Consider the following 14065-nt stretch of genomic DNA (forward strand, 5'->3'; position numbering starts at 1 on the left):
TGAAAAAAGTTAAACCATGTCTCTCTAATGGCTCCTTGACTGGTTTTGGAGTTGGGGAGCTTCACATCTTCTTACCTAAGCCAGCAGTGGGGCCCTTCCCACACTACCAAAAAAGCCACCAAACCAGCACACAAAGTTACTCTGGGATGATATCACTCATGCTCATCTAGGAAATGGATATTTTATGTATTCTATTAGTAGCAAAAAGCCTCAGTTTTAGGAAAGGGATAAAGAAGATACAATGATCTAGAAAACACAGGCAGAAAAATGAGATAAGCAGTATGAGACTGGATGATCTTAAGCTTTATAGGTTGAAGTTGGAAATCTTCCTTGGCAAAGGCTCTTTTCAGGAGCCAGAAGTTGACTGGCAGCAATGACAGCCCAGGGAAGACTTACTGACAAAGTGTTATCTTTCCACCCTTGGAGATGAAGTGTGGGTCGGGGAGACTAGCTGCTCCCAGAAAGATCATCAGAAATCCTGCCATATGCAGGGTGAGAACCCCAAGCCAGAAGTCAGAGAGAAACTGAGGATGGCAGCACCACATATCAAGAGGAAAAGTTGGATGAGGGCAATGTCAGAAAAGAGAATCCCCTACCCCAGACTTTCCTATCTGCAGCAACTACCTGCCGAGGGCTACTGAAAAATGGAGCAGCTCTCAGAAATGCTGCACTTGTGTTGCTTGTGAGAATAAATCCCTCGTGTTTTGCACTGTGTGGTGCAACGGAAAGATTGTGGGGGGGGGGATACTGAAACACACACACAAAAAAACCAAGCAAGAACAAAAACCCTGAGCTACCTTGGTGCCACCTGAACCCTGCTCTTGCCTGCACTTAGCAGCACGAAGCACCCTTGAATGCAACCACATGCTCTGGCTTGCCCAGTGGAAGTTGATAATTTTGGGTTGGACAGAAGCTGGGGAAATATGTGCAGGTACTTGAAGGAGTCTGGCTAGTTCTGGAACTGGAATTGGATGACTTTATGAGGAAATTTGCCAGTTGCTTTATGTATCTTACCAGAGTGCCTGGTAGAGTGCTCAGGAATTTGGTTGCCCCACATGGACCCTCTGCAATTAAAGGAGAGACAAAGAGAAGCATCTTCAAATATCAAACCCATCCTCTGCATTCCAGTCTCTTTATCAACCACAGAAAAAGCCTGGGATTATTACTATGTTAGTGCAGACACCTCTACATGGATCAAAACCAGTTTAGCAATATGAAAAAAACCCCTTTATCAACACTTGAGATGTGCTGTTCAGACAGATTTGGCTCCTTGAGGTCTACAGAGAGCTGCTTTCAGGAAGTCACGTGTAGCACAAAATGATGAGGTTGTTGAATTTAATAATTTTACTGGCAGACATATTTAGATTCTAAGGATTATATTTATTTTTATTAATTAGATCTCCATATTGAGCCACAAGGAGGGGATTCTCTCTTTTATGTAGACACCAGTAAAAAATTCCATACATAAATAGTCAACATGACCAGAATTGACAGGCAGTTATGGGAGGTGCAGAGCTGTAATTATATCAGAGATGATCTGAACCTGAATTACTGTTATTTTTTGCTGTATGAACAGTCCATGAATATGATACTTATATTTACTTGGTGATCTCATGAAAGAATTATTGTTCCTTCATTCTGGAAATGTTGCCAGTGTGCTGAGTCCTGTACAAAGATGAAGCAAGACTCAGCTCTGGCTGCTGAAATAACTTGAATTTCAAACACAACCCACATTTCAAACTTTCAAATTTACTTTCAGAAAATCACTGAATGTTGCTGTCAAAAAACCTCCATGCTAGCATAGTTCAGGTGTTGAATATTCACAGAAAGTGACTGTGGTGAAATCCAAATTCATTTTTTAACCAAAATGAATGTAAAAGACTGTTTTTCCTCCCTCCCCTGCATATTTATGCACTGGATAGTGTGTACTGCTAAGTGACACACTTCCTCATCCACCTAATCTCCATTCAGTTTCAGGTATGTGCTCAGGTTGAACAGCTATTTAGGTATGTTTTTCTTGAACAAGGAAGCAGAGCTTTGTCCCCAGAGTTGGGGAAGGTGCAGTCCATGTGGAATTCCTGAAGTTTTGCTGCTGACTAATTCAGTGAGCAGTCAGGGCTGGGCTTTTTGTGCTGCCCACAGAAAGAGATGAACTCCCCAAAGAGAGGTACCTCACAGGGCACAGCACCTTCTGCCTCTCGTCGTGCCTACAAAGGCAGCTGAAGGAAACAAATGGGAATCAATAACTGATTGTTAAGGAAACTCATTTTAGGGGATGAAGCCCACTCTGTGCCTGGTTAGCAGCACTCAGAGCAGAATAGGGTGCAAGCAGTATTCCAACTCCAGCCTAGTTTGGGTTGCAACTCTATTTTCTGTTCAGTTACCTAATGAGAAAATGGCAAAGTCGTAAAGCTTGTGTCTAATGGTATCATTCCTGGAGGAGAATACTGTATGCAGCAACTTCCAGAAAGGGTTTATTTAAAAAATCTTTGCTTATTCATGAAGCTTTTCACAGAAATGCACTGTTTTATTTACCTGAGTTAAGTTCTGGAATCTGCCCAAGTATTTCTCTTCGGCCTCACTAACAGTGGGTTTCTGTCTGTTCCTACAATCCATCTGTGTTCTGCTCAGAGAAATGCCTTCCTGGAGCAAGGCCCGTGTTTGTGGAAGATCTTGCCTTTGGAAGAGGGGTTCATGATTTCTCATGGTCAGGTTCAGTGATTAAGATGGCATCTACTTCAAATCCACCTGTGGAAACAAGCAAGGCTGCAGCTGTGGGTTTGCTGTTGAAATGAAGCACCACACTCTCCAAACACAGGGTTGGAGGCTAGATATTCATGATAACACTCAGGGAAAGTAGTTTGTTCTGCACAGGGAGTTCAAAGCATTTTCCAAGTACTCATTTACTGAACAAACCCATGGGATATAGACACAGGGAAACAGCATGACCCTCCTCTTGCACAAGTGGGCAGCAGGAAATCAGAGTTTTAATGTTATTGTGATGCTTAAGCTGAGATCTTTCTCATGTAGCTCTAGAAGCCTAAAGTTAGATATCTGATTTTGATGTGCTCTAGTGTATTTTAACTCCTCTTATTTAGGATTAAATGAATTGCACTCAGAAGCTACCTGTTTCTCCCCAAATTAAGTATCATTTGCTCAGGCTTAGGCCTTTACTTATTACACACCCTAAATGTTTTCCCAGTGAGGATACAGCCTTTTATAATGCCTTCTACTTGTTATTGTCTGAGAACACTCAGTCAGCCTCAGGTCAACTTAAGAGCCATGTCTGGCTTGCTTGTTTCTGCAGCAGTGTCTCCTGAGCCTTGTCCATTATACACTGATTTCACCACCATCACAGTGCTCACTGCACTGTTATTTGTGGCCTCAGTAGACTTTTACCCTTGAGATACTGTAGGCTCTTGGGGACTTTAAGGTTCCTTTTTCCCCTTGTCTATAAAACAGGGACAGAGATGGACAGGAGCAAGGTGTGTGATTGCGACACAGATTGTTAACGGGAGTCCTTGCTTTCTGGTTTTCCACTCCAAGGTTGCTCTGGCTGCCCATGTCTGCTGTGCTCCTCTGATTTTCAGTCACCATGGGACACAGCATAGCAGCAAAGTTCAGATAATTATTTTTGTTAGAAAAATTTATTTTGTATTTTTGCCCGTTCGTTTACATAATGTGTGATATATGAAAGAGTAAGTACACGATGCAGAGAAAACCTAGTGTCATCCGGTTGGGCTTACTGAAGGTTATAATATATATTATATCACATCATATCATAGAATGGTTTAGGTTGGAAGGGACCTTAAAGATCACCTAGTTCCAACACCCCTGCCATGGGCAGGGACACCTCCCACTAGACCAGGTTGCTCAGAGCCCCATCCAACCTGCCCTTGAACACTTCCAGGGATGGGGCTTTCACAGCCTCCCTGGGAAACCTGTGCCAGTGTCTCACCACCCTCACACTAAAGAATTTCTTCCTAATATCTAACCTAAATCTCCCTTCTTCCCCTCATTACCCCTTGTGCTATTGTTACATGCCCTTACCACACTGAACATCATAATCACATCCAAATGATAAATAAAATTCAACCTATTATATATTTCGAGGGCCTGATTAGATACTCAAGCTGAAAAATAGAGCTTTTTGGTGACAACTAACACTGGGTTAGAACACAACCACATTTACATTAGGATTATACATCACCTCTCCTCTGGTTTGAATTAACCAATTCAGGATGAAGTCAGTGAACCATGTATTTTGCCTCAGGTTAGCTAGTAAAGTCTGACACTTAGTGTGAGCCATGGCAAAAACCCAGAGCTGCCTTTTATTAACTACTGTTAACAAATGTGTCTTCACTAACCTGGTTTGATAGCAACCAAGTCAAAATTCATCCAGCCTGGGAATGCTCTTCCCATGTGATGAAGCTGAGAGTCAGGGGGATGGGGGATGCCCTTTTTGGCAGAGAACAACTTTATTTTCTTCTGCTGTAAATACAAACATCTACGGACTCTACTCCTTGGAGGGCAGAAAGTAGGGCTGGAAGCAAATGCCAGGACTAGCCCTGTTCAAAATTGGGGCCTTACGTGCAAAGGGGTTGGACAGGAAAGAACACACTGGTTCATGTGTCTGAGCAAAGTGACACAGGGTTAGAACTGGTTAGGAAAAGATACTGCTGATGGAAAATGGTGAAGTGACACGCTGAAGTTAGTCTGCTCCGAGATGTCCTGCACTTCAGGGTTGAGCCGAAACACACTGAGACCCAAAATGTCCACAGTGTTGGAACAGCTACATCTTAACTCTTATTCTTAGGTTTACTTGAATAAATATCACCAGGGCTGAGACCTGTCATAAAGGGCTTTAGAAAGCTGACAAAGTAACAAAGACGCCTCACAAAAATAGGTCTCAGGCTGAATGCGGAGCTAATATTCTCTAATCCCAAAGGACTTTTCAAACAAACATATTCCCACAGAAGTCTATTTACTCAACAACTGGCATCTAAAATAGGTATATTACCGAGATCCAGCATTCTGTGCCTCTGTTTATATTCTGAAAATCAGTATCAGAAGAAGAGGAAAGGGTCTTCGGCTGTTATTATCCTTTTGACTTTACAATTCCTTCTCCCCCCATTCCCTCCTGAGATGTCTGTGAATAGCTACGAGCAAATAATGTCTTAATTGCCCATGAAAAGTAAACTTAACTGCTAATATAAATATATGCTTAGAATGAGGACCTCAGGCTACAGAATGTCTTATTTAGAAACTGTAATTATTAACTCAGTGGGTAAATGAACCAAGATTTGTTTGGTTTCTCGAATTTCAGTTTGTACCACATTATTGATAGGAATAAAACTATTTTTACTTTGGTTTTAGTTTATTCTTGTTTATCTCTTCCCTTGGATTCTCAACATGCTTGTTAAATGGAAAAGAAAGATGATAAAAGGAAAATAAACATATACTGTATCTCATTATATCAGCCATATACTGAATCTTTGAAAGAAAAGCAGCAAATCCATAGATAAGAGAGAGAACTAAATCCCCAGGCTCTTCTTTTCACATTCTGGCCAATGCTCAAGGATTCATCTCACACAGTTTTGGACATTTGAAACTTTGGTTTGAGCCTATGCTTGTCTAACCCTTTCTCTTTCAGCATCTCTCCTGCCACATCTCAATTGCAGCATTGATCAAGGGTGCACAGGACAGGGAGGTGTCCCAGTGCTGTGCCCCAGAAGGTGCTCCAGAGGACTTTAGCTGCTGCTGACTCCTCCCAGATACTTCCAAGCTTAGCTCCACAAAACATGCTGTGGTCACAGTGGAGCTGAAAATGCATTTGGGCCTACATTTTGTGTCTGACAATGAGCACCTACAAGGTGTCTCCATGCATCTTCTGACCTTAGCAGAACCCTCTGTAGTTCAGCATTGCTCTGCCCATGAGGCAGCAGCACCAGTGCTGGTGCCCCACCAGCCCACAGGCTAGCAGGTAGGTAAACTGGACTTCTTCCCAGCTGCCTCTCCCTTGGAGTTTGCAGGTGCCAGCTGCTCAGCAATCAGGTGGTCTGCTTGGGGCTGCCAGAACATGGCTTTTCTCCAATGGAAGAAATGTATTTATAGGGGGTTGGTTTGTTTTTCTTTGTCTTACAACAAAGCTCCTTGTAACCATGCTATCCTTGAATATCTAGCCCTTCTTGGCAGTACTATTCAAAGGAGCTCATGGAGCTGGAAAGCATCGCTCTTGTTTTTGGCCATATGGAAACTGAAGCATGGAGATAACAGCTATCAGCTCAACAAACAACATCTCCAGTGCAGTACAAGATATACTCTGCAACCCTGCAGAAACCAGCAGCACAGTGTAAAAGGGAAACTCTTTACTAGTTATGAAAGGCTGCTGAAAAGTCCTAACTCAGGTGATCTGAGTGTATAATACACTAACTGTGAGCACCTCCAAGCCATCCTATTCCAATTACAACCCCTCAGAGGAGCAGTGCCCTTTTATGCTAGAGGAAGATCTGATGTTCTGCACATTTTATCTAGTTTAGAGGCTAAATTAAGCCAAGGGAACATTTCCAGTGTGTTGCAGTGATATTAAGAGTATGAAATGTCAAAGTAGCTCTAGCAATTTTTGTGGCCAAGCTCCTGTATGTGTGATCTGAACGCAGGGGAAAGGAATTACCAGAGACAACCTAGATAACTCAAGGATGTCCTGAAACATCAGCTGAAGGGACAGACTGCCTGACAGTTTTGTTCAGAGGCAAAAGGCAGCATGGTGACGACTGGCTGGAACCACTCAGACCTAGAGCTTCAAGCTTTAACTTGAGCACAAGGCTTCAAAGGCAGCAAACGCATTAAGAAGAACTGCAGACTGAGCCCATAGCTTTTCTTCTGTCAACACCATTCCTCGTGGAGTCTGATAGCTTCCAAGACCATGCTGATTGAGCTGTGTTCATACTGGCAGCTTTGTTATGTGAAAAACTTTTTTCCTGGGCTTTCACTTCCAGGTGTGGAAGGACTGCGCCCGTGGAAGCAACTGGAGGTTACCTCCAAGGAACTAACAGCATAGGAGCCATCTCTTCCTTCTCCAGGTGGATATATGACTTTTTCTAACTCAAGACTATGTACACATCTTGATAGTATCTCCCTCATAGCACTGGGCACTCTTTGGCTGCTTGTATCATGAGGGATGAAAAAGCTTCGAAACTGTTGCCCCTTCATGTTGTTCCAAGATGATGTTCCAAAATCTAACAGGAGGGTAAGTTCTGTTGTATCTTGTGGTTTTGAAGAGTCTGAAGCCAGGTTTTGATCTTCACTATATGGATTAGAAAAGTTCCCTGTAAATAAACAAATCTTTGAAGAAAACCTCCTCTCAGTTCAACCTATACAGCCAATCAGGGTGGACCTTGCTTCTCCTCTGGATGGATTAGACTTCCTCTCAAAATTAAATGCTGATGGGGTGATTTTTTGCAGATAAAGACTGTCCAATGCAAGCATTTAGCAACTAAAATAATCTAAAAGACCTGGCACAAGTGCAGAAGAGAGAAATCCCTGAATCAGATCACCCACCTCCTCCTCTGCCCCCATGCAGCAGGAGACATTAATGCTGACTGTTTTGCTTGAAACTTCCTTTACCTTGGAAAAAATTACAAAAAGACAAAATAGAAAATGAACCTGCTGTTGATATTCAAAGCTTCCTTGATATTACAGAATTTACAGAGTGGGAGTCACAGAAGGTTTTGTGTATAACTTCCCAATGTAAAGTTCATTTAAGAAATCAGAGACTGAAAGAAGAAAGATTTGGGAAGAACAAAACAACAACTGATTTTTAAAAATTTCTTCAGTAGTGAAGTCAAGGAGAAGAATAGCACATGAATAAAAAGTAATTATTTAATATAAAATAGCAGTGTTCCCTAGAATGTTACAACAGGACTGTTAAATTGAAAAGAAATTGTGTATTTTTTTAATTTCAGATTGAAAGTTTGTTTTAAAAGTGTTATCGTTAAAAAAATATTATTTTTTTACTAAGACTAATTTTCCAAGGAAAAATTATCCACAACATCCTTTGTGCAAGTAAAGAACATGAACATGTTATTGTGTTCTTTGACGCATCCAGTCACTTGGATGTAACTATCTTTAATGTTTGCTTGCAGCCATGGAAACGATGTGTGCTTCCTCTTTTGGCACTGTAACGACTTTATCAAGACCCTACATTGGAACTTCAGTGGCTTAAAAAGGAAAAAGTAATTCAGCTGCTCTTGTGAGTCTTTCGTGCTATAACAGGTCTAACCCGCTTTAGCTGGAGAGGAAAAGCATTGACATCTTTCCAATAATCCCTGAAATTCAGTGAGTTCCCAGAGGGATGGTGGCACAGGTATCACAGGGTGCAAGAGAGATGATCTCTCCTGGAGGTGGATGTCAGCAAGGGCAGGTTCACAGCAAAAGGTCACACACGTTCGTAGACTTGCTTCTACAGTTGGAAAGAAACAGAGTTCTCAGACTAAGTTTTGAAGAGTTCAAGTTCCAAAAAGAAGGAAAGAGCTGCTCTGACAAGCCTTGTCTCACAGGTGGATACTGCTTTGTTGAGTGGGAAATATGAGTATTTACAAAGGGACCAAAATACCAAAGCCCATAGAGGTGGTGGAGAACTTTCTGACTAGAGAGGGACAACCAGAAGAAAACATCTTAGCCTTTGCTGAGTGAAAGCCAGGTGAATCTTCCATGTTTTCATTCTGAGTTGTGAACCCCAAAGAAGCATTCCACATTTTGCAATGTCCAGGCTAGCAGGATTTAAAGTTGGTCATTACTAGTATATCTCTGAGATGACTGATCTCAATCTGCCACTCTGTTTTGTACTTCATGAAAAGAGAGTTGCTTTGGCTAACACTGAGGCACTAGACAATTTGTTCATGCAGTTGCTAATGTATCTGTTCTCATCAACAAAGAAAATGTTAACACTACTGTTAAGGTCCAGATTCCTTAACGAAGCTTGGACACCTTGCAGTTGCCATTTTTATGATGGTGGCTTCCATCTGGAGCTTACTGTCAAGAACAACTTGCCGTAGGCTTTAATCGCAGTCAGATGATCAGTAATTTTATTTGTTACTGTGCCCAACCTAGATGACACAGGGTCTGGAAAATTCAGATGGGGCAACAGAAATTGTCCATTGTGCCATTGTGTCACACCAAGCTCCTCCCTTTGGTGCACACCACTGCTCCCAAGCCTCCTCTGAGACAATTCTTGGGTGACATCTTCCCAGCTGCATCCTGGCAGGTTCAGACATCCTCTTGGGACCTTCCTCAAGGCCAGTGCACATATGCCCAAAGATGCAGATGTCAATGCAGTGGCAGCTGAAGCAAAGTTAGAAAGCCCATCTCACCCATCAGGGGTACTGCTGGCAGCTCCTGGCATGCAGTTTTCCTTCTGCCATGGCTGGGAGGAGGCAGCGAGACCCCCCCACCGCGCCTCATCCTGCTCTTTCAGGCAGAGCTGAACAGAGTCAGCAATATGACTTGTCCAAGGCCACCCAGAATAAGCACAGGGCTTGGGACAGGATCCATGTCTCCTCACCCTCAAGCTCAAGGGGGATTTTGCTTTTTTTTTTTAAGAACAAGACCTTCCTCCTGTAGGTTGCCGAGCGCAATGGCACCAGCCACTGCAAACCGTCCCGACTTCGGCTCTATACAAGAGTGAGCTGGGCACAAGGACTGTCTGCTGGGACATGGGGAAAGAGGCTTCCAAGCCAAACAAAGCAGGGAAAGCGTTATGCAAAATTGCTTCTTCATCTCCTTCCTTCCCACTTTTTGTATCATGTTACCAGAGGATGTTTCTCCTGGCCGTGGCGTGGCTGTTCACCCACCCTCTGCATCAGCTTCTGTAGCCCCTGGGGGTAGAAGTGCTGTTTGACAGAGAGGTTCAAGATTTCATAAGCTGGCTTCATTTCACATGGGTGTGAAACCCAGTCTTGTTTGAAATCTTCCATAAAGGAAACTCCTCTTACCTGATTCAAACAAACAAACACATTGATAAATAAATAAACAAACTTTGTATTATTTTTTTTCTTGAGCAAATCCAAATGGTTGGTTTCAAGGAAACTGACCTTTTTCTTTTTTTTTTTTTTTCTTTTAGATATTGAGTTTTAGATATAAATATTTAATTAGATTTATGTATTTAGATATTTAGATTAAGATTTAGATATAGACATTACAGAGTCTGACTGTGGGTGAAGGGGTTGGAGGCCCCTGTACAACATCCACCTACAGACACCCACTCCAGCATTTCTCCACTTCTCCACTCTGTGGCCTTCTTCAGAAAAATCATGTGGCACAGGAAACAAAAATAATTAAATCCAAAGTTATATCCAAAAGAGAAGCCAAACCAAATTTCATTTCAAAATGCCACAGTAGCACATTCTGACATCACCAGGGCTTTTCCTCTCTTTTTCATATGGTTGTGCAAAACTGTTCAGTTGAGATGACACTCGGATCTCTGAGAGGAAAAACCTCCATCAAACCTTTTCCAAATAGCCCCAGAGGTGTTTTGGTTTCCTAGTGAAATCAATTTTCTAAAGCTTTAAATGGAGGAGGACAAGGGAAAAGGGATGATCCCTGGTGCACAGAATCCTGAATCCTGATGACAGCTTTGCCACTTGTTCTGTTGTGTTTAGGGATGTCCTCATGCATAGCCAGTTTTTCCTGTGAAAAACAGAAACACCTTTTGCAAGAGCACTGGCATAAAAACCCAAAATAACCAGGAATTCCTGTGTGTTTTATGAAGCAGGGCTCATCCCTGAGCTGTGTCTGTGGTTGTGTTTGGCAGAGCATGGCCAGAGGTTCTACTCTCCACTTCCAACACCCTTTTTTTTTTTTTTTTCTTTTTTAAATCAGAGAGCATGAATTATTAGAAATACCAGGGACCTGAGATGCACAGAAGATACTTGACCTTTCATATGACCTGTGCTCCCAGTCTCAAAATTCAAGTCTCCCTCTGGGTTTGAAATATGACATTGAAAGAGCAGACCACCACACATCATCAGCCACTTCTGGAAATCTCAGCCAATTCTGCAGAAAATGAGAAAAACTTTCATTTGAAGTTAAAAGAACAATCCATAAGTGCTTTGAGCAACTACTGTGTGTCCCTGTTCTACTAAGTTATTTAACCTGAGACTAAGTTTCTTCCCAGGCTCCTGGCCCAATGTAGCATGTTTTCCCTGCTGGAGATTCAGTTCTTGTACATCATGTAGTAAATATAAAAAAGAAGGTTTACAGCCCAGTGAATAGAGAAATCTCTTTCCAGGTCAATGCAAGAAATTATTGAGCATTGGAAAGCCCTAGTTTTATCTCCTGCCAAAGGAGGGATTAAGCGACAATGATTCCCAGGCCCGGGCTCTCTTTTTTTTCCCCTCTGCCTCTGCCTTCTTTGAGTGCAAATTGACAGAGACGAGTTTTCACTCCAAACAGCTGTCTGTTATTTGAATGGAGTCAGTTCCTAATCCTGCACATGACTGCCATCCCAGGCTGCTGTAGTGGAAATGTTTCTAGTATCAAAACAAAGCCTCTGGCACAAAGATCTGCTTAAGAGGGCCTTGCGAGTAACCTCTGCTTTCAAATACTATCTTTCCTCCCAAGGCACTGCTCTGCTGGCTACCAAACTAGTCATTACCCATTTAATTAAGAAAAGATGCACTCTCTTTTGCATAATTATAAAGGAGGGAAATCAATGTAAGATGCTCAAATGAAAATCAGTTGCTGGAATCCTTCTATTTATTTTTTCTTTTAATGTGTGTTTTCCCTCCCTCAGTTTTCATTTGGAAATCGGAGCTTCAAGTGAAGTGGGCTGAAATAATGAATGGGATTGTTCTGAGAATTGTAACTCCCAAAGATCAGTTGCTGGAAATGCTCATACCAAACATTAATACTAAAATGTCTAGAATTTTAGGTAGAATAAACAATCTAAGTATTTCTGTAGTTACTTGCCAATCCACACTTGTTTTTCAAAATCTCAAAAGGTCATGCACTGCTGACCTACATAACATTAAATTCCAAATACTGTCACCTTTTCTTGCCTCAAATCAGAGACCAAATTTCCCAGCAGGTGCAATAATGCCCTCCAGTTCAGGATGGCATGGCAGAGTTGAGCTCTCTTGCCACTCCCATTTACAATTTCCTTCCCAAATTTTGGCAAAGGACTTGCTCTGTTTGCCTCATGCCCTATCTCTAAGATCATGGCAGCAACACTTCTGTTAAAAAGGTCTGTCCACTCATTCCAGCAGGAACTGCTTCTCATTACGTGATCTTACAGCAGCATGGGTGCTGTGCCTCATCTTGGTCACACTTCTTATACCAAGAAGAACTGTCATTGAGCTAAAAAAATGCACAGAAGGACATTGACTTTTCATTAGTGCTCCTAAAGAGCAGCATGGCAAGTTTATGAATCAATGCTGAAAACAAGACTGAAGTGGTCAATTTTATGATTCAAATCTGTACATTTTTGGTCAGGAGAATGAAAATTATTCCTCTACATCAAAAAGCAATATTCAGGGAACTCAAATGACTTGCTAAGAGCTGCACAGAGACTCCAGATCAGGAGTAGGAACAGGCAAATGCCTGGGCTCCAAATATAAGACTGTGATTTCTGCTAGAAAGCATAGAAAGAGGAGATGTGTTCTCCACTGCCAACACAACTATGGTGAGCTACAATGCCTCCACCTTCCTCAAAACATCCTTCCCACTGAAATACTGCACTGGAAGCCCCACCTCTCTCACTGTCAGAGTTGCCTTGGTTCAGAGGGGTCAGGAAGATCCTCTGTATTGTCTCTCTCTGCTCTGTTTCAACTGTGCTCATTGAAAGATCATGAAGCAAGTTTGGGAGAGCTGGGGCTGTTCAGCCTGGAGAAGAAAAGGCTCTGGGGAGACCTTAGAGCAGCCTTCCAGTACCTGAAGGGGCTACAGGAAAGTTGGGGAGAGATTTTTTACAACAGCTTGTAATGAGAGGACAAAGGAGAAAGGTTTCAAGCTGACAGAGAACACATTTAGATTAGATATTAGGAAGAAATTCTTTACTGTGAGGGTCGTGAGACACTAGAACAGGTCACCCAGAGAAGCTGTGGATGCCCCATCCCTGGACGTGTTCAAGGGCAGGCTGGATGGGGCTCTGAGCAACCTGGTCTAGTGGAAGGTGTCCCTGTCCATGTCAGGGCTTTTAAGGTCCCTTCCAACCGAAACCATTCTGGGATTCTAAAATGCAGAACAAATACAGACACTAGGGAACCAGTTCTGTAGAGACACATCCAGATTTTTCTTGGGGGGAAAGAAAAAGGAGGTTAGTTAATTTGGGAAGTGATCTTTCTTTAATTAAGGGCTTCTTGCATGAATGGCAGATTTTTAGAAGTGAAAAGGATTGCTACCCATGTACACTGGATCCTTCTGAGCACAGCCAGGCAAGGAAAATGAGATGTTATACCATAGCCAGGGAGAGGCACTGCTGACAACCAGGTGCTGAGCTTTGGGAATTCCTAAATTCTCAGGGGTAGCCAAAGGAAGTGCTGGGTTCCCCGGAACAGCTCACACAGCTTGGTGTCATCTCTGTGGCATCAGAGGCTGAGGAGATGACAAGAAAAAGCAAATTTCATCTACTGCTTTAGTGTCATACTGAGGTGCTGGGAGGACAGAAGGGTACAAGGTTGGTGTCATATTCAGGGATGGGGATGGGGTTGGGTGAGAGCAGGATCACTGCAAAGGAGGCAAGCAGTCATGCTATAGACTTGCACTGCAGGGGAGAAGACACCAGTGAAGGGAAAGTGGTTCATGAATTGGCAAAACATGCACAGTAGGAAGGGCTGGAGCTTGATGGGCCTTGACAGCACTAGTACAGCCCCTGTAAAGGCACAATGAGGACTATAGATAATGAAAAGCTCAGTGCCCAAGCATGTCCCTCTAATTAATGACTGCATTTGGCACGGTAATCTCTCTCAGATTGACTTAATGCTCAGTTCAAGAAGCCTTGGAAACGCTGGCAGGGCTGGCTGGTCCTGTCAGGGGCTGCTATTGCTGCCCTCTGAGGTGCCTGGCTGGC

The sequence above is a fragment of the Apus apus genome, chromosome 4 (assembly GCF_020740795.1).
Source record: "Apus apus isolate bApuApu2 chromosome 4, bApuApu2.pri.cur, whole genome shotgun sequence".
NCBI lineage: Eukaryota > Metazoa > Chordata > Aves > Apodiformes > Apodidae > Apus > Apus apus.